We start from the raw sequence: 19,909 nt of genomic DNA on the forward strand, positions 1-19,909 counted from the left end.
GCGCAGACTAGAACGTTTAGGGTTACAAAAGAACCTCGTTTTCTTCACATCCTTATCTTTGTGATGAAGGATTCCGCTTACATATATATATGTAATGATTGGTTTCTTCAGGTGTGTATATATATATATAGATATATATATATAGATATATATCTCCAAATATCCTAAAGGACACTGCCCTTCATCATTCCATACCGTTACACATGTATAGGACCATGCATGGTGATCTCCTCCACACAAAAATAAATGCTGGTGCAGAACAGGTAAGTGAAATTGAGTACATCAGCTTTTGGGCATTTTGAGCCATGGGTCAGACATGTTAGAGCAGGAGGGCAGGTTGACAGCAAGAGGGAGTGTTTTCCTTTCAATTTTCCAATAGCAAAGTGATGTTTGCCGCTGTCATTTCAGAGTGAGGCGAAGATTTGTTGTTGTTGTCTGGCTTTGTGGGGTTTTTCGTCTGTTTTTTTTGTTTGTTTTTGAGACAAGGTCTCACTGTCCACCGGGCTGGAGTACAGGGACATGATCAGGGTTGCTTCTGCCTTGACCTCATGAATTCAAGCAAACCTCCTTACTAATCCTCCCGAGTAGCTGGGACTACAGGCACGTGACATCACACCCTGGGGTGTGAACTGGGATTTGATGTTTTCAGTTGGCTCCCTAATGGAATAGGATCCCTTACTATTCTGGAATACAGATCGTCTTCATGATGATCATTCTCGTGTGCATTATATTTCTACTAACCTGCTAATTGTTTTGCTTTTTTCTCTTTTTTCTTTCTTTCTTTCTTTTTTTGACAGGGCCTCACTCTGTTGCCCAGGCTGTATTGCAGTGGCAGGATCTCAGCTCACGGCAACCTCTGCCTCCTGGGTTCAAGCGATTCTCCTGCCTCAGCCTCCTGAGTAGTTGGGATTACAGACTTACTGACATACACCACCACGCTGGTCAATTTTGTTTTGTTTTGTTCTTTTTGTATTTTTAGTACAGACGGGGTTTCGCCATGTTGGTCAGGCTGGTCTCACATTCCTGACCTCAGTTGCTCAGAAAACTGGTGAGGTCAGAAAACGCACCCTGGGAGAGGCTGGCAAAAAGCCCCGAACCGCCGTCGCTAGGCCTGGGGTTTTCTTCTGTACTGAAACACTACTTACTACTCATCTAGTGCAGGGACAAAAGCAATTAGACACTTCTGGGAGTTAAAAGGAGACGAATTGTCAGTGCCATTTGAGAAGGGGTATTAAGGAATTTGCCAGGCTACTGACGCACGTCAGGTGCAAACCGCAGGTTGAGAGACAGCTACGTATTTTCTGTCCGTGAAGGTGATAAGCGGGGGCTTGAAGAAAGATTGACGGGGGATTACACTGGCGCCAGAAATAGGAAAGGGCTGCTTGCGGGTGGGAAGGGTGGGTCGGCTTGCTGACTAGAAGGTTGCCTGGCAGTGGATGTAGGATGTAGAAGCGGGACGTCAAACAAGAAGCTGTCGCTTCAATAAAGTCTGAACAAAGACTAGCTATGAAAACGGCAGGAGAGAGTAGGGAAACTGGACCCGTCTCCTCATAAATCTTCCCGCCTTATATTTCGGGGAGGATCGCAGCGCATGTCGGCCAAGACAGGTGAGACTGCGGTTCTGACCTGCGGGCCTCGATGAATTGCGTCAGGGCACCTGGGCTCCGGGAGAGCCGTTCCCCTCCACAAAGTAAGCGTGTTATGTCTTCGAAAGAACGGGGACACCAAGAGCCCCAAAGGCCCTGCTTCCATCCCAGAGAACAGCCCCCCTCTGCGTAGCTGGTACCTGGCTCTGTGAAGTGAGAACACGTTCCCCGCTAGCACAGAAATCCTACAAACTCCTGAGGGGGCTGCGGTTAGGAGCAGGGGCTGTGTGAAACGTGACTCTGGAGGCTAGAGAAAAACACGAAAACTTTCACGGAGGGTCGTGGGCGGCAAGACACCCAGGCGCCGAGGCAAGAGACCGAGGACACGAGCTGTTCCAGTATAATAAAACATAAAACAAGAAGAGTTATACCAGAGATAGATCTTAGATATGATTATATATCAATATCAATAGTCATTAGTTGGTAGTAATATCTCTTTATTCCCATATTATGATAATCCTCGCTCTGTAATCATAACCTAGGAAAAACCAGGCCCTACAGAGATAGGAGCTGAAGGGACACGGTGAGGAGTGACCAGAAGACAAGAGTGCGAGCCTTCCGTTATGCCCAGCACAGGGCCACCAGAAGGGATCCTGGGTCTAGCGGTGACGCCTTCGTCTGGGAAGACGCCCGTTGCCAGGCGGACCGTGGTCTAGCGGTAGCGAAAAGTGTCAAGGAACACCAGCCGCCGCGTAGCAGGCCGGGAAAGGGAGCCTCCTTTTCCCCAGGGGAGTTTAGAGAAGACTCTGCTCCTCCACCTCTTGTGGAGGGCCCGACATCAGTCAGGCTTGCCCGCAGTTATCCGGAGGCCTAACCCTCTCCCTGTGATGCTGTGCTTCAGTGCTCACGCTCCTAGTCCGCCTTCACGTTCCATCCTGCCCGCCTGCCTGGCTCTCTGCCTTCTAGATAGCAGTAGTAAATTAGTGAAAGTACTAGTTAGTCTCTGATATGCAGAAATAATGGCCTAAGCTGTCTTTCTCTTTGTCTCCTCTCCTCTCCTCTCCTCTCTCTCTCTCTCTGCCTGAGCTGCCAGGCAGGGAAGGGCCCCCTGTCCAGCGGACACGTGACCCACGTGACCTTACCTGTCATTGGAGATGACTCAAACTCTTTACCCTGCCCCTTTTGCTTGGTATCCAATAAATAACAGCGCAGGCAGACATTCGGGGCCACTACGGGTCTCCGCGCATTGGTGGTAGTGGTCCCCCGGGCCCAGCTTCCTTTTCTTTTATCTCTTTGTCTCGCGTCTCTATTTCTACAACCTCTCGTCTCTGCACACGGGGAGAGACCCACCGACCGTGTGGGGCCGGACCCTACAGAGCGTGAGAACCCAAGAGACTGGAGACCAGGGATCCATTTCTGCAATAAGCAGCCTTACGTTGAAAGGGAAGAGCTATGCAGCCTTCGCGCTAGTTAGCTTGTGATAAACAGGCTCACAACTCAACGGCTGACACTTCTTACTTCTCCAGCGAGGAGAAGGACGGCGACATGCCACTTCCTGTCTTCCAGCCTCCTGAGTGCAACAATAACACCCAAGGGCACCGCCAAAGCGGCAAAGCAACGGAAGAAAGCGGTAACGCTTAACGGGCAGCCTGTTCTTCAAACCACGACAAAAAGCCAGGGGAAAGCGCGAACGCAGTCCCCCACTACCACAAATTATGCAGTCGAGTTTCCCACATTTGGGGAAATCGCAGGGGTCAGCACATCCGGAGTGCAATGGATAAGCCTCGCCCTGGGAAAACCACCTTCGTGATCATGGTATCTCCCCTGCCAGGTAAGTATGAGCTCCTGCACCTCCGCCCCGCCACAGCCTCACGCGCCTCCCCCTTTACACGCACGGTCACTTGCCCCGCGCACCCCCGAGCCCTCCTAGCCCTGACACACAGCTGGGACTCTCAGGTCCCACCAGCGGTCCTGAACCCCCCTCCCACGGCACGAGAACTCCTTCGTGGCGAAGCAGCATGTGGCCAAGCAGCCAGCCTCTGCGCTGCCTCATCTACATAGAAGTCGCCCTATCCGTGATGTCACCGACAGTGCCTTTCCCAGTCCCCGTCGGCTCTCCCGCACCACCCTCCGCCAACTCAGCCGACCCTCTCGCTGCCGGAGCTGGCAAGCGGAAGTGACGTCCGCCTGTCCCTTTATTCCCTCCCGCTGCCTCGTCTGTTCTCTCCCAAAGAAGCTGGTGCTTAGCCTCCGTTGCGGAGCAACCTTTCGGCGACCAGCTGGAGCCTGGGCACCCTTCTTCAAATAATGGCTTGTGATGCGCAGACTAGAACGTTTAGGGTTACAAAAGAACCTCGTTTTCTTCACATCCTTATCTTTGTGATGAAGGATTCCGCTTACATATATATATGTAATGATTGGTTTCTTCAGGTGTGTATATATATATATAGATATATATATATAGATATATATCTCCAAATATCCTAAAGGACACTGCCCTTCATCATTCCATACCGTTACACATGTATAGGACCATGCATGGTGATCTCCTCCACACAAAAATAAATGCTGGTGCAGAACAGGTAAGTGAAATTGAGTACATCAGCTTTTGGGCATTTTGAGCCATGGGTCAGACATGTTAGAGCAGGAGGGCAGGTTGACAGCAAGAGGGAGTGTTTTCCTTTCAATTTTCCAATAGCAAAGTGATGTTTGCCGCTGTCATTTCAGAGTGAGGCGAAGATTTGTTGTTGTTGTCTGGCTTTGTGGGGTTTTTCGTCTGTTTTTTTTGTTTGTTTTTGAGACAAGGTCTCACTGTCCACCGGGCTGGAGTACAGGGACATGATCAGGGTTGCTTCTGCCTTGACCTCATGAATTCAAGCAAACCTCCTTACTAATCCTCCCGAGTAGCTGGGACTACAGGCACGTGACATCACACCCTGGGGTGTGAACTGGGATTTGATGTTTTCAGTTGGCTCCCTAATGGAATAGGATCCCTTACTATTCTGGAATACAGATCGTCTTCATGATGATCATTCTCGTGTGCATTATATTTCTACTAACCTGCTAATTGTTTTGCTTTTTTCTCTTTTTTCTTTCTTTCTTTCTTTTTTTGACAGGGCCTCACTCTGTTGCCCAGGCTGTATTGCAGTGGCAGGATCTCAGCTCACGGCAACCTCTGCCTCCTGGGTTCAAGCGATTCTCCTGCCTCAGCCTCCTGAGTAGTTGGGATTACAGACTTACTGACATACACCACCACGCTGGTCAATTTTGTTTTGTTTTGTTCTTTTTGTATTTTTAGTACAGACGGGGTTTCGCCATGTTGGTCAGGCTGGTCTCACATTCCTGACCTCAGTTGCTCAGAAAACTGGTGAGGTCAGAAAACGCACCCTGGGAGAGGCTGGCAAAAAGCCCCGAACCGCCGTCGCTAGGCCTGGGGTTTTCTTCTGTACTGAAACACTACTTACTACTCATCTAGTGCAGGGACAAAAGCAATTAGACACTTCTGGGAGTTAAAAGGAGACGAATTGTCAGTGCCATTTGAGAAGGGGTATTAAGGAATTTGCCAGGCTACTGACGCACGTCAGGTGCAAACCGCAGGTTGAGAGACAGCTACGTATTTTCTGTCCGTGAAGGTGATAAGCGGGGGCTTGAAGAAAGATTGACGGGGGATTACACTGGCGCCAGAAATAGGAAAGGGCTGCTTGCGGGTGGGAAGGGTGGGTCGGCTTGCTGACTAGAAGGTTGCCTGGCAGTGGATGTAGGATGTAGAAGCGGGACGTCAAACAAGAAGCTGTCGCTTCAATAAAGTCTGAACAAAGACTAGCTATGAAAACGGCAGGAGAGAGTAGGGAAACTGGACCCGTCTCCTCATAAATCTTCCCGCCTTATATTTCGGGGAGGATCGCAGCGCATGTCGGCCAAGACAGGTGAGACTGCGGTTCTGACCTGCGGGCCTCGATGAATTGCGTCAGGGCACCTGGGCTCCGGGAGAGCCGTTCCCCTCCACAAAGTAAGCGTGTTATGTCTTCGAAAGAACGGGGACACCAAGAGCCCCAAAGGCCCTGCTTCCATCCCAGAGAACAGCCCCCCTCTGCGTAGCTGGTACCTGGCTCTGTGAAGTGAGAACACGTTCCCCGCTAGCACAGAAATCCTACAAACTCCTGAGGGGGCTGCGGTTAGGAGCAGGGGCTGTGTGAAACGTGACTCTGGAGGCTAGAGAAAAACACGAAAACTTTCACGGAGGGTCGTGGGCGGCAAGACACCCAGGCGCCGAGGCAAGAGACCGAGGACACGAGCTGTTCCAGTATAATAAAACATAAAACAAGAAGAGTTATACCAGAGATAGATCTTAGATATGATTATATATCAATATCAATAGTCATTAGTTGGTAGTAATATCTCTTTATTCCCATATTATGATAATCCTCGCTCTGTAATCATAACCTAGGAAAAACCAGGCCCTACAGAGATAGGAGCTGAAGGGACACGGTGAGGAGTGACCAGAAGACAAGAGTGCGAGCCTTCCGTTATGCCCAGCACAGGGCCACCAGAAGGGATCCTGGGTCTAGCGGTGACGCCTTCGTCTGGGAAGACGCCCGTTGCCAGGCGGACCGTGGTCTAGCGGTAGCGAAAAGTGTCAAGGAACACCAGCCGCCGCGTAGCAGGCCGGGAAAGGGAGCCTCCTTTTCCCCAGGGGAGTTTAGAGAAGACTCTGCTCCTCCACCTCTTGTGGAGGGCCCGACATCAGTCAGGCTTGCCCGCAGTTATCCGGAGGCCTAACCCTCTCCCTGTGATGCTGTGCTTCAGTGCTCACGCTCCTAGTCCGCCTTCACGTTCCATCCTGCCCGCCTGCCTGGCTCTCTGCCTTCTAGATAGCAGTAGTAAATTAGTGAAAGTACTAGTTAGTCTCTGATATGCAGAAATAATGGCCTAAGCTGTCTTTCTCTTTGTCTCCTCTCCTCTCCTCTCCTCTCTCTCTCTCTCTGCCTGAGCTGCCAGGCAGGGAAGGGCCCCCTGTCCAGCGGACACGTGACCCACGTGACCTTACCTGTCATTGGAGATGACTCAAACTCTTTACCCTGCCCCTTTTGCTTGGTATCCAATAAATAACAGCGCAGGCAGACATTCGGGGCCACTACGGGTCTCCGCGCATTGGTGGTAGTGGTCCCCCGGGCCCAGCTTCCTTTTCTTTTATCTCTTTGTCTCGCGTCTCTATTTCTACAACCTCTCGTCTCTGCACACGGGGAGAGACCCACCGACCCTGTGGGGCCGGACCCTACAGAGCGTGAGAACCCAAGAGACTGGAGACCAGGGATCCATTTCTGCAATAAGCAGCCTTACGTTGAAAGGGAAGAGCTATGCAGCCTTCGCGCTAGTTAGCTTGTGATAAACAGGCTCACAACTCAACGGCTGACACTTCTTACTTCTCCAGCGAGGAGAAGGACGGCGACATGCCACTTCCTGTCTTCCAGCCTCCTGAGTGCAACAATAACACCCAAGGGCACCGCCAAAGCGGCAAAGCAACGGAAGAAAGCGGTAACGCTTAACGGGCAGCCTGTTCTTCAAACCACGACAAAAAGCCAGGGGAAAGCGCGAACGCAGTCCCCCACTACCACAAATTATGCAGTCGAGTTTCCCACATTTGGGGAAATCGCAGGGGTCAGCACATCCGGAGTGCAATGGATAAGCCTCGCCCTGGGAAAACCACCTTCGTGATCATGGTATCTCCCCTGCCAGGTAAGTATGAGCTCCTGCACCTCCGCCCCGCCACAGCCTCACGCGCCTCCCCCTTTACACGCACGGTCACTTGCCCCGCGCACCCCCGAGCCCTCCTAGCCCTGACACACAGCTGGGACTCTCAGGTCCCACCAGCGGTCCTGAACCCCCCTCCCACGGCACGAGAACTCCTTCGTGGCGAAGCAGCATGTGGCCAAGCAGCCAGCCTCTGCGCTGCCTCATCTACATAGAAGTCGCCCTATCCGTGATGTCACCGACAGTGCCTTTCCCAGTCCCCGTCGGCTCTCCCGCACCACCCTCCGCCAACTCAGCCGACCCTCTCGCTGCCGGAGCTGGCAAGTGGAAGTGACGTCCGCCTGTCCCTTTATTCCCTCCCGCTGCCTCGTCTGTTCTCTCCCAAAGAAGCTGGTGCTTAGCCTCCGTTGCGGAGCAACCTTTCGGCGACCAGCTGGAGCCTGGGCACCCTTCTTCAAATAATGGCTTGTGATGCGCAGACTAGAACGTTTAGGGTTACAAAAGAACCTCGTTTTCTTCACATCCTTATCTTTGTGATGAAGGATTCCGCTTACATATATATATGTAATGATTGGTTTCTTCAGGTGTGTATATATATATATAGATATATATATATAGATATATATCTCCAAATATCCTAAAGGACACTGCCCTTCATCATTCCATACCGTTACACATGTATAGGACCATGCATGGTGATCTCCTCCACACAAAAATAAATGCTGGTGCAGAACAGGTAAGTGAAATTGAGTACATCAGCTTTTGGGCATTTTGAGCCATGGGTCAGACATGTTAGAGCAGGAGGGCAGGTTGACAGCAAGAGGGAGTGTTTTCCTTTCAATTTTCCAATAGCAAAGTGATGTTTGCCGCTGTCATTTCAGAGTGAGGCGAAGATTTGTTGTTGTTGTCTGGCTTTGTGGGGTTTTTCGTCTGTTTTTTTTGTTTGTTTTTGAGACAAGGTCTCACTGTCCACCGGGCTGGAGTACAGGGACATGATCAGGGTTGCTTCTGCCTTGACCTCATGAATTCAAGCAAACCTCCTTACTAATCCTCCCGAGTAGCTGGGACTACAGGCACGTGACATCACACCCTGGGGTGTGAACTGGGATTTGATGTTTTCAGTTGGCTCCCTAATGGAATAGGATCCCTTACTATTCTGGAATACAGATCGTCTTCATGATGATCATTCTCGTGTGCATTATATTTCTACTAACCTGCTAATTGTTTTGCTTTTTTCTCTTTTTTCTTTCTTTCTTTCTTTTTTTGACAGGGCCTCACTCTGTTGCCCAGGCTGTATTGCAGTGGCAGGATCTCAGCTCACGGCAACCTCTGCCTCCTGGGTTCAAGCGATTCTCCTGCCTCAGCCTCCTGAGTAGTTGGGATTACAGACTTACTGACATACACCACCACGCTGGTCAATTTTGTTTTGTTTTGTTCTTTTTGTATTTTTAGTACAGACGGGGTTTCGCCATGTTGGTCAGGCTGGTCTCACATTCCTGACCTCAGTTGCTCAGAAAACTGGTGAGGTCAGAAAACGCACCCTGGGAGAGGCTGGCAAAAAGCCCCGAACCGCCGTCGCTAGGCCTGGGGTTTTCTTCTGTACTGAAACACTACTTACTACTCATCTAGTGCAGGGACAAAAGCAATTAGACACTTCTGGGAGTTAAAAGGAGACGAATTGTCAGTGCCATTTGAGAAGGGGTATTAAGGAATTTGCCAGGCTACTGACGCACGTCAGGTGCAAACCGCAGGTTGAGAGACAGCTACGTATTTTCTGTCCGTGAAGGTGATAAGCGGGGGCTTGAAGAAAGATTGACGGGGGATTACACTGGCGCCAGAAATAGGAAAGGGCTGCTTGCGGGTGGGAAGGGTGGGTCGGCTTGCTGACTAGAAGGTTGCCTGGCAGTGGATGTAGGATGTAGAAGCGGGACGTCAAACAAGAAGCTGTCGCTTCAATAAAGTCTGAACAAAGACTAGCTATGAAAACGGCAGGAGAGAGTAGGGAAACTGGACCCGTCTCCTCATAAATCTTCCCGCCTTATATTTCGGGGAGGATCGCAGCGCATGTCGGCCAAGACAGGTGAGACTGCGGTTCTGACCTGCGGGCCTCGATGAATTGCGTCAGGGCACCTGGGCTCCGGGAGAGCCGTTCCCCTCCACAAAGTAAGCGTGTTATGTCTTCGAAAGAACGGGGACACCAAGAGCCCCAAAGGCCCTGCTTCCATCCCAGAGAACAGCCCCCCTCTGCGTAGCTGGTACCTGGCTCTGTGAAGTGAGAACACGTTCCCCGCTAGCACAGAAATCCTACAAACTCCTGAGGGGGCTGCGGTTAGGAGCAGGGGCTGTGTGAAACGTGACTCTGGAGGCTAGAGAAAAACACGAAAACTTTCACGGAGGGTCGTGGGCGGCAAGACACCCAGGCGCCGAGGCAAGAGACCGAGGACACGAGCTGTTCCAGTATAATAAAACATAAAACAAGAAGAGTTATACCAGAGATAGATCTTAGATATGATTATATATCAATATCAATAGTCATTAGTTGGTAGTAATATCTCTTTATTCCCATATTATGATAATCCTCGCTCTGTAATCATAACCTAGGAAAAACCAGGCCCTACAGAGATAGGAGCTGAAGGGACACGGTGAGGAGTGACCAGAAGACAAGAGTGCGAGCCTTCCGTTATGCCCAGCACAGGGCCACCAGAAGGGATCCTGGGTCTAGCGGTGACGCCTTCGTCTGGGAAGACGCCCGTTGCCAGGCGGACCGTGGTCTAGCGGTAGCGAAAAGTGTCAAGGAACACCAGCCGCCGCGTAGCAGGCCGGGAAAGGGAGCCTCCTTTTCCCCAGGGGAGTTTAGAGAAGACTCTGCTCCTCCACCTCTTGTGGAGGGCCCGACATCAGTCAGGCTTGCCCGCAGTTATCCGGAGGCCTAACCCTCTCCCTGTGATGCTGTGCTTCAGTGCTCACGCTCCTAGTCCGCCTTCACGTTCCATCCTGCCCGCCTGCCTGGCTCTCTGCCTTCTAGATAGCAGTAGTAAATTAGTGAAAGTACTAGTTAGTCTCTGATATGCAGAAATAATGGCCTAAGCTGTCTTTCTCTTTGTCTCCTCTCCTCTCCTCTCCTCTCTCTCTCTCTCTGCCTGAGCTGCCAGGCAGGGAAGGGCCCCCTGTCCAGCGGACACGTGACCCACGTGACCTTACCTGTCATTGGAGATGACTCAAACTCTTTACCCTGCCCCTTTTGCTTGGTATCCAATAAATAACAGCGCAGGCAGACATTCGGGGCCACTACGGGTCTCCGCGCATTGGTGGTAGTGGTCCCCCGGGCCCAGCTTCCTTTTCTTTTATCTCTTTGTCTCGCGTCTCTATTTCTACAACCTCTCGTCTCTGCACACGGGGAGAGACCCACCGACCCTGTGGGGCCGGACCCTACAGAGCGTGAGAACCCAAGAGACTGGAGACCAGGGATCCATTTCTGCAATAAGCAGCCTTACGTTGAAAGGGAAGAGCTATGCAGCCTTCGCGCTAGTTAGCTTGTGATAAACAGGCTCACAACTCAACGGCTGACACTTCTTACTTCTCCAGCGAGGAGAAGGACGGCGACATGCCACTTCCTGTCTTCCAGCCTCCTGAGTGCAACAATAACACCCAAGGGCACCGCCAAAGCGGCAAAGCAACGGAAGAAAGCGGTAACGCTTAACGGGCAGCCTGTTCTTCAAACCACGACAAAAAGCCAGGGGAAAGCGCGAACGCAGTCCCCCACTACCACAAATTATGCAGTCGAGTTTCCCACATTTGGGGAAATCGCAGGGGTCAGCACATCCGGAGTGCAATGGATAAGCCTCGCCCTGGGAAAACCACCTTCGTGATCATGGTATCTCCCCTGCCAGGTAAGTATGAGCTCCTGCACCTCCGCCCCGCCACAGCCTCACGCGCCTCCCCCTTTACACGCACGGTCACTTGCCCCGCGCACCCCCGAGCCCTCCTAGCCCTGACACACAGCTGGGACTCTCAGGTCCCACCAGCGGTCCTGAACCCCCCTCCCACGGCACGAGAACTCCTTCGTGGCGAAGCAGCATGTGGCCAAGCAGCCAGCCTCTGCGCTGCCTCATCTACATAGAAGTCGCCCTATCCGTGATGTCACCGACAGTGCCTTTCCCAGTCCCCGTCGGCTCTCCCGCACCACCCTCCGCCAACTCAGCCGACCCTCTCGCTGCCGGAGCTGGCAAGTGGAAGTGACGTCCGCCTGTCCCTTTATTCCCTCCCGCTGCCTCGTCTGTTCTCTCCCAAAGAAGCTGGTGCTTAGCCTCCGTTGCGGAGCAACCTTTCGGCGACCAGCTGGAGCCTGGGCACCCTTCTTCAAATAATGGCTTGTGATGCGCAGACTAGAACGTTTAGGGTTACAAAAGAACCTCGTTTTCTTCACATCCTTATCTTTGTGATGAAGGATTCCGCTTACATATATATATGTAATGATTGGTTTCTTCAGGTGTGTATATATATATATAGATATATATATATAGATATATATCTCCAAATATCCTAAAGGACACTGCCCTTCATCATTCCATACCGTTACACATGTATAGGACCATGCATGGTGATCTCCTCCACACAAAAATAAATGCTGGTGCAGAACAGGTAAGTGAAATTGAGTACATCAGCTTTTGGGCATTTTGAGCCATGGGTCAGACATGTTAGAGCAGGAGGGCAGGTTGACAGCAAGAGGGAGTGTTTTCCTTTCAATTTTCCAATAGCAAAGTGATGTTTGCCGCTGTCATTTCAGAGTGAGGCGAAGATTTGTTGTTGTTGTCTGGCTTTGTGGGGTTTTTCGTCTGTTTTTTTTGTTTGTTTTTGAGACAAGGTCTCACTGTCCACCGGGCTGGAGTACAGGGACATGATCAGGGTTGCTTCTGCCTTGACCTCATGAATTCAAGCAAACCTCCTTACTAATCCTCCCGAGTAGCTGGGACTACAGGCACGTGACATCACACCCTGGGGTGTGAACTGGGATTTGATGTTTTCAGTTGGCTCCCTAATGGAATAGGATCCCTTACTATTCTGGAATACAGATCGTCTTCATGATGATCATTCTCGTGTGCATTATATTTCTACTAACCTGCTAATTGTTTTGCTTTTTTCTCTTTTTTCTTTCTTTCTTTCTTTTTTTGACAGGGCCTCACTCTGTTGCCCAGGCTGTATTGCAGTGGCAGGATCTCAGCTCACGGCAACCTCTGCCTCCTGGGTTCAAGCGATTCTCCTGCCTCAGCCTCCTGAGTAGTTGGGATTACAGACTTACTGACATACACCACCACGCTGGTCAATTTTGTTTTGTTTTGTTCTTTTTGTATTTTTAGTACAGACGGGGTTTCGCCATGTTGGTCAGGCTGGTCTCACATTCCTGACCTCAGTTGCTCAGAAAACTGGTGAGGTCAGAAAACGCACCCTGGGAGAGGCTGGCAAAAAGCCCCGAACCGCCGTCGCTAGGCCTGGGGTTTTCTTCTGTACTGAAACACTACTTACTACTCATCTAGTGCAGGGACAAAAGCAATTAGACACTTCTGGGAGTTAAAAGGAGACGAATTGTCAGTGCCATTTGAGAAGGGGTATTAAGGAATTTGCCAGGCTACTGACGCACGTCAGGTGCAAACCGCAGGTTGAGAGACAGCTACGTATTTTCTGTCCGTGAAGGTGATAAGCGGGGGCTTGAAGAAAGATTGACGGGGGATTACACTGGCGCCAGAAATAGGAAAGGGCTGCTTGCGGGTGGGAAGGGTGGGTCGGCTTGCTGACTAGAAGGTTGCCTGGCAGTGGATGTAGGATGTAGAAGCGGGACGTCAAACAAGAAGCTGTCGCTTCAATAAAGTCTGAACAAAGACTAGCTATGAAAACGGCAGGAGAGAGTAGGGAAACTGGACCCGTCTCCTCATAAATCTTCCCGCCTTATATTTCGGGGAGGATCGCAGCGCATGTCGGCCAAGACAGGTGAGACTGCGGTTCTGACCTGCGGGCCTCGATGAATTGCGTCAGGGCACCTGGGCTCCGGGAGAGCCGTTCCCCTCCACAAAGTAAGCGTGTTATGTCTTCGAAAGAACGGGGACACCAAGAGCCCCAAAGGCCCTGCTTCCATCCCAGAGAACAGCCCCCCTCTGCGTAGCTGGTACCTGGCTCTGTGAAGTGAGAACACGTTCCCCGCTAGCACAGAAATCCTACAAACTCCTGAGGGGGCTGCGGTTAGGAGCAGGGGCTGTGTGAAACGTGACTCTGGAGGCTAGAGAAAAACACGAAAACTTTCACGGAGGGTCGTGGGCGGCAAGACACCCAGGCGCCGAGGCAAGAGACCGAGGACACGAGCTGTTCCAGTATAATAAAACATAAAACAAGAAGAGTTATACCAGAGATAGATCTTAGATATGATTATATATCAATATCAATAGTCATTAGTTGGTAGTAATATCTCTTTATTCCCATATTATGATAATCCTCGCTCTGTAATCATAACCTAGGAAAAACCAGGCCCTACAGAGATAGGAGCTGAAGGGACACGGTGAGGAGTGACCAGAAGACAAGAGTGCGAGCCTTCCGTTATGCCCAGCACAGGGCCACCAGAAGGGATCCTGGGTCTAGCGGTGACGCCTTCGTCTGGGAAGACGCCCGTTGCCAGGCGGACCGTGGTCTAGCGGTAGCGAAAAGTGTCAAGGAACACCAGCCGCCGCGTAGCAGGCCGGGAAAGGGAGCCTCCTTTTCCCCAGGGGAGTTTAGAGAAGACTCTGCTCCTCCACCTCTTGTGGAGGGCCCGACATCAGTCAGGCTTGCCCGCAGTTATCCGGAGGCCTAACCCTCTCCCTGTGATGCTGTGCTTCAGTGCTCACGCTCCTAGTCCGCCTTCACGTTCCATCCTGCCCGCCTGCCTGGCTCTCTGCCTTCTAGATAGCAGTAGTAAATTAGTGAAAGTACTAGTTAGTCTCTGATATGCAGAAATAATGGCCTAAGCTGTCTTTCTCTTTGTCTCCTCTCCTCTCCTCTCCTCTCTCTCTCTCTCTGCCTGAGCTGCCAGGCAGGGAAGGGCCCCCTGTCCAGCGGACACGTGACCCACGTGACCTTACCTGTCATTGGAGATGACTCAAACTCTTTACCCTGCCCCTTTTGCTTGGTATCCAATAAATAACAGCGCAGGCAGACATTCGGGGCCACTACGGGTCTCCGCGCATTGGTGGTAGTGGTCCCCCGGGCCCAGCTTCCTTTTCTTTTATCTCTTTGTCTCGCGTCTCTATTTCTACAACCTCTCGTCTCTGCACACGGGGAGAGACCCACCGACCCTGTGGGGCCGGACCCTACAGAGCGTGAGAACCCAAGAGACTGGAGACCAGGGATCCATTTCTGCAATAAGCAGCCTTACGTTGAAAGGGAAGAGCTATGCAGCCTTCGCGCTAGTTAGCTTGTGATAAACAGGCTCACAACTCAACGGCTGACACTTCTTACTTCTCCAGCGAGGAGAAGGACGGCGACATGCCACTTCCTGTCTTCCAGCCTCCTGAGTGCAACAATAACACCCAAGGGCACCGCCAAAGCGGCAAAGCAACGGAAGAAAGCGGTAACGCTTAACGGGCAGCCTGTTCTTCAAACCACGACAAAAAGCCAGGGGAAAGCGCGAACGCAGTCCCCCACTACCACAAATTATGCAGTCGAGTTTCCCACATTTGGGGAAATCGCAGGGGTCAGCACATCCGGAGTGCAATGGATAAGCCTCGCCCTGGGAAAACCACCTTCGTGATCATGGTATCTCCCCTGCCAGGTAAGTATGAGCTCCTGCACCTCCGCCCCGCCACAGCCTCACGCGCCTCCCCCTTTACACGCACGGTCACTTGCCCCGCGCACCCCCGAGCCCTCCTAGCCCTGACACACAGCTGGGACTCTCAGGTCCCACCAGCGGTCCTGAACCCCCCTCCCACGGCACGAGAACTCCTTCGTGGCGAAGCAGCATGTGGCCAAGCAGCCAGCCTCTGCGCTGCCTCATCTACATAGAAGTCGCCCTATCCGTGATGTCACCGACAGTGCCTTTCCCAGTCCCCGTCGGCTCTCCCGCACCACCCTCCGCCAACTCAGCCGACCCTCTCGCTGCCGGAGCCGGCAAGCGGAAGTGACGTCCGCCTGTCCCTTTATTCCCTCCCGCTGCCTCGTCTGTTCTCTCCCAAAGAAGCTGGTGCTTAGCCTCCGTTGCGGAGCAACCTTTCGGCGACCAGCTGGAGCCTGGGCACCCTTCTTCAAATAATGGCTTGTGATGCGCAGACTAGAACGTTTAGGGTTACAAAAGAACCTCGTTTTCTTCACATCCTTATCTTTGTGATGAAGGATTCCGCTTACATATATATATGTAATGATTGGTTTCTTCAGGTGTGTATATATATATATAGATATATATATATAGATATATATCTCCAAATATCCTAAAGGACACTGCCCTTCATCATTCCATACCGTTACACATGTATAGGACCATGCATGGTGATCTCCTCCACACAAAAATAAATGCTGGTGCAGAACAGGTAAGTGAAATTGAGTACATCAGCTTTTGGGCATTTTGAGCCATGGGTCAGACATGTTAGAGCAGGAGGGCAGGTTGACAGCAAGAGGGAGTGTTTTCCTTTCAATTTTCCAATAGCAAAGTGATGTTTGCCGCTGTCATTTCAGAGTGAGGCGAAGATTTGTTGTTGTTGTCTGGCTTTGTGGGGTTTTTCGTCTGTTTTTTTTGTTTGTTTTTGAGACAAGGTCTCACTGTCCACCGGGCTGGAGTACAGGGACATGATCAGGGTTGCTTCTGCCTTGACCTCATGAATTCAAGCAAACCTCCTTACTAATCCTCCCGAGTAGCTGGGACTACAGGCACGTGACATCACACCCTGGGGTGTGAACTGGGATTTGATGTTTTCAGTTGGCTCCCTAATGGAATAGGATCCCTTACTATTCTGGAATACAGATCGTCTTCATGATGATCATTCTCGTGTGCATTATATTTCTACTAACCTGCTAATTGTTTTGCTTTTTTCTCTTTTTTCTTTCTTTCTTTCTTTTTTTGACAGGGCCTCACTCTGTTGCCCAGGCTGTATTGCAGTGGCAGGATCTCAGCTCACGGCAACCTCTGCCTCCTGGGTTCAAGCGATTCTCCTGCCTCAGCCTCCTGAGTAGTTGGGATTACAGACTTACTGACATACACCACCACGCTGGTCAATTTTGTTTTGTTTTGTTCTTTTTGTATTTTTAGTACAGACGGGGTTTCGCCATGTTGGTCAGGCTGGTCTCACATTCCTGACCTCAGTTGCTCAGAAAACTGGTGAGGTCAGAAAACGCACCCTGGGAGAGGCTGGCAAAAAGCCCCGAACCGCCGTCGCTAGGCCTGGGGTTTTCTTCTGTACTGAAACACTACTTACTACTCATCTAGTGCAGGGACAAAAGCAATTAGACACTTCTGGGAGTTAAAAGGAGACGAATTGTCAGTGCCATTTGAGAAGGGGTATTAAGGAATTTGCCAGGCTACTGACGCACGTCAGGTGCAAACCGCAGGTTGAGAGACAGCTACGTATTTTCTGTCCGTGAAGGTGATAAGCGGGGGCTTGAAGAAAGATTGACGGGGGATTACACTGGCGCCAGAAATAGGAAAGGGCTGCTTGCGGGTGGGAAGGGTGGGTCGGCTTGCTGACTAGAAGGTTGCCTGGCAGTGGATGTAGGATGTAGAAGCGGGACGTCAAACAAGAAGCTGTCGCTTCAATAAAGTCTGAACAAAGACTAGCTATGAAAACGGCAGGAGAGAGTAGGGAAACTGGACCCGTCTCCTCATAAATCTTCCCGCCTTATATTTCGGGGAGGATCGCAGCGCATGTCGGCCAAGACAGGTGAGACTGCGGTTCTGACCTGCGGGCCTCGATGAATTGCGTCAGGGCACCTGGGCTCCGGGAGAGCCGTTCCCCTCCACAAAGTAAGCGTGTTATGTCTTCGAAAGAACGGGGACACCAAGAGCCCCAAAGGCCCTGCTTCCATCCCAGAGAACAGCCCCCCTCTGCGTAGCTGGTACCTGGCTCTGTGAAGTGAGAACACGTTCCCCGCTAGCACAGAAATCCTACAAACTCCTGAGGGGGCTGCGGTTAGGAGCAGGGGCTGTGTGAAACGTGACTCTGGAGGCTAGAGAAAAACACGAAAACTTTCACGGAGGGTCGTGGGCGGCAAGACACCCAGGCGCCGAGGCAAGAGACCGAGGACACGAGCTGTTCCAGTATAATAAAGCATAAAACAAGAAGAGTTATACCAGAGATAGATCTTAGATATGATTATATATCAATATCAATAGTCATTAGTTGGTAGTAATATCTCTTTATTCCCATATTATGATAATCCTCGCTCTGTAATCATAACCTAGGAAAAACCAGGCCCTACAGAGATAGGAGCTGAGGGGACACGGTGAGGAGTGACCAGAAGACAAGAGTGCGAGCCTTCCGTTATGCCCAGCACAGGGCCACCAGAAGGGATCCTTGGTCTAGCGGTGACGCCTTCGTCTGGGAAGACGCCCGTTGCCAGGCGGACCGTGGTCTAGCGGTAGCGAAAAGTGTCAAGGAACACCAGCCGCCGCGTAGCAGGCCGGGAAAGGGAGCCTCCTTTTCCCCAGGGGAGTTTAGAGAAGACTCTGCTCCTCCACCTCTTGTGGAGGGCCCGACATCAGTCAGGCTTGCCCGCAGTTATCCGGAGGCCTAACCCTCTCCCTGTGATGCTGTGCTTCAGTGCTCACGCTCCTAGTCCGCCTTCACGTTCCATCCTGCCCGCCTGCCTGGCTCTCTGCCTTCTAGATAGCAGTAGTAAATTAGTGAAAGTACTAGTTAGTCTCTGATATGCAGAAATAATGGCCTAAGCTGTCTTTCTCTTTGTCTCCTCTCCTCTCCTCTCTCTCTCTCTCTGCCTGAGCTGCCAGGCAGGGAAGGGCCCCCTGTCCAGCGGACACGTGACCCACGTGACCTTACCTGTCATTGGAGATGACTCAAACTCTTTACCCTGCCCCTTTTGCTTGGTATCCAATAAATAACAGCGCAGGCAGACATTCGGGGCCACTACGGGTCTCCGCGCATTGGTGGTAGTGGTCCCCCGGGCCCAGCTTCCTTTTCTTTTATCTCTTTGTCTCGCGTCTCTATTTCTACAACCTCTCGTCTCTGCACACGGGGAGAGACCCACCGACCCTGTGGGGCCGGACCCTACAGAGCGTGAGAACCCAAGAGACTGGAGACCAGGGATCCATTTCTGCAATAAGCAGCCTTACGTTGAAAGGGAAGAGCTATGCAGCCTTCGCGCTAGTTAGCTTGTGATAAACAGGCTCACAACTCAACGGCTGACACTTCTTACTTCTCCAGCGAGGAGAAGGACGGCGACATGCCACTTCCTGTCTTCCAGCCTCCTGAGTGCAACAATAACACCCAAGGGCACCGCCAAAGCGGCAAAGCAACGGAAGAAAGCGGTAACGCTTAACGGGCAGCCTGTTCTTCAAACCACGACAAAAAGCCAGGGTAAAGCGCGAACGCAGTCCCCCACTACCACAAATTATGCAGTCGAGTTTCCCACATTTGGGGAAATCGCAGGGGTCAGCACATCCGGAGTGCAATGGATAAGCCTCGCCCTGGGAAAACCACCTTCGTGATCATGGTATCTCCCCTGCCAGGTAAGTATGAGCTCCTGCACCTCCGCCCCGCCACAGCCTCACGCGCCTCCCCCTTTACACGCACGGTCACTTGCCCCGCGCACCCCCGAGCCCTCCTAGCCCTGACACACAGCTGGGACTCTCAGGTCCCACCAGCGGTCCTGAACCCCCCTCCCACGGCACGAGAACTCCTTCGTGGCGAAGCAGCATGTGGCCAAGCAGCCAGCCTCTGCGCTGCCTCATCTACATAGAAGTCGCCCTATCCGTGATGTCACCGACAGTGCCTTTCCCAGTCCCCGTCGGCTCTCCCGCACCACCCTCCGCCAACTCAGCCGACCCTCTCGCTGCCGGAGCCGGCAAGCGGAAGTGACGTCCGCCTGTCCCTTTATTCCCTCCCGCTGCCTCGTCTGTTCTCTCCCAAAGAAGCTGGTGCTTAGCCTCCGTTGCGGAGCAACCTTTCGGCGACCAGCTGGAGCCTGGGCACCCTTCTTCAAATAATGGCTTGTGATGCGCAGACTAGAACGTTTAGGGTTACAAAAGAACCTCGTTTTCTTCACATCCTTATCTTTGTGATGAAGGATTCCGCTTACATATATATATGTAATGATTGGTTTCTTCAGGTGTGTATATATATATATAGATATATATATATAGATATATATCTCCAAATATCCTAAAGGACACTGCCCTTCATCATTCCATACCGTTACACATGTATAGGACCATGCATGGTGATCTCCTCCACACAAAAATAAATGCTGGTGCAGAACAGGTAAGTGAAATTGAGTACATCAGCTTTTGGGCATTTTGAGCCATGGGTCAGACATGTTAGAGCAGGAGGGCAGGTTGACAGCAAGAGGGAGTGTTTTCCTTTCAATTTTCCAATAGCAAAGTGATG

At 51.5% G+C, this 19,909-nt stretch overlaps 5 non-coding genes across 5 annotated transcripts; all 5 read right to left on the bottom strand.

Moving 5' to 3' along the window:
- Positions 1-3,261: 3,261 nt before the first annotated feature.
- On the bottom strand, positions 3,262-3,425 carry LOC134735057 (U1 spliceosomal RNA). Its single transcript, XR_010117916.1, has one exon. It is a non-coding gene; the product is annotated as a U1 spliceosomal RNA (small nuclear RNA).
- A 3,741-nt stretch (positions 3,426-7,166) lies between these two features.
- Positions 7,167-7,330, bottom strand: LOC134735058 (U1 spliceosomal RNA). Its single transcript, XR_010117917.1, has one exon. It is a non-coding gene; the product is annotated as a U1 spliceosomal RNA (small nuclear RNA).
- Positions 7,331-11,071: 3,741 nt separating this feature from the next.
- On the bottom strand, positions 11,072-11,235 carry LOC134735059 (U1 spliceosomal RNA). Its single transcript, XR_010117918.1, has one exon. It is a non-coding gene; the product is annotated as a U1 spliceosomal RNA (small nuclear RNA).
- Positions 11,236-14,976: 3,741 nt separating this feature from the next.
- Positions 14,977-15,140, bottom strand: LOC134735060 (U1 spliceosomal RNA). Its single transcript, XR_010117919.1, has one exon. It is a non-coding gene; the product is annotated as a U1 spliceosomal RNA (small nuclear RNA).
- A 3,736-nt stretch (positions 15,141-18,876) lies between these two features.
- LOC134734917 (U1 spliceosomal RNA) lies at positions 18,877-19,040 on the bottom strand. Its single transcript, XR_010117798.1, has one exon. It is a non-coding gene; the product is annotated as a U1 spliceosomal RNA (small nuclear RNA).
- Between the last annotated feature and the right edge of the window lie 869 nt (positions 19,041-19,909).

This window comes from Symphalangus syndactylus, chromosome 12, assembly GCF_028878055.3.
Source record: "Symphalangus syndactylus isolate Jambi chromosome 12, NHGRI_mSymSyn1-v2.1_pri, whole genome shotgun sequence".
NCBI classification, from domain to species: Eukaryota; Metazoa; Chordata; class Mammalia; order Primates; family Hylobatidae; genus Symphalangus; species Symphalangus syndactylus.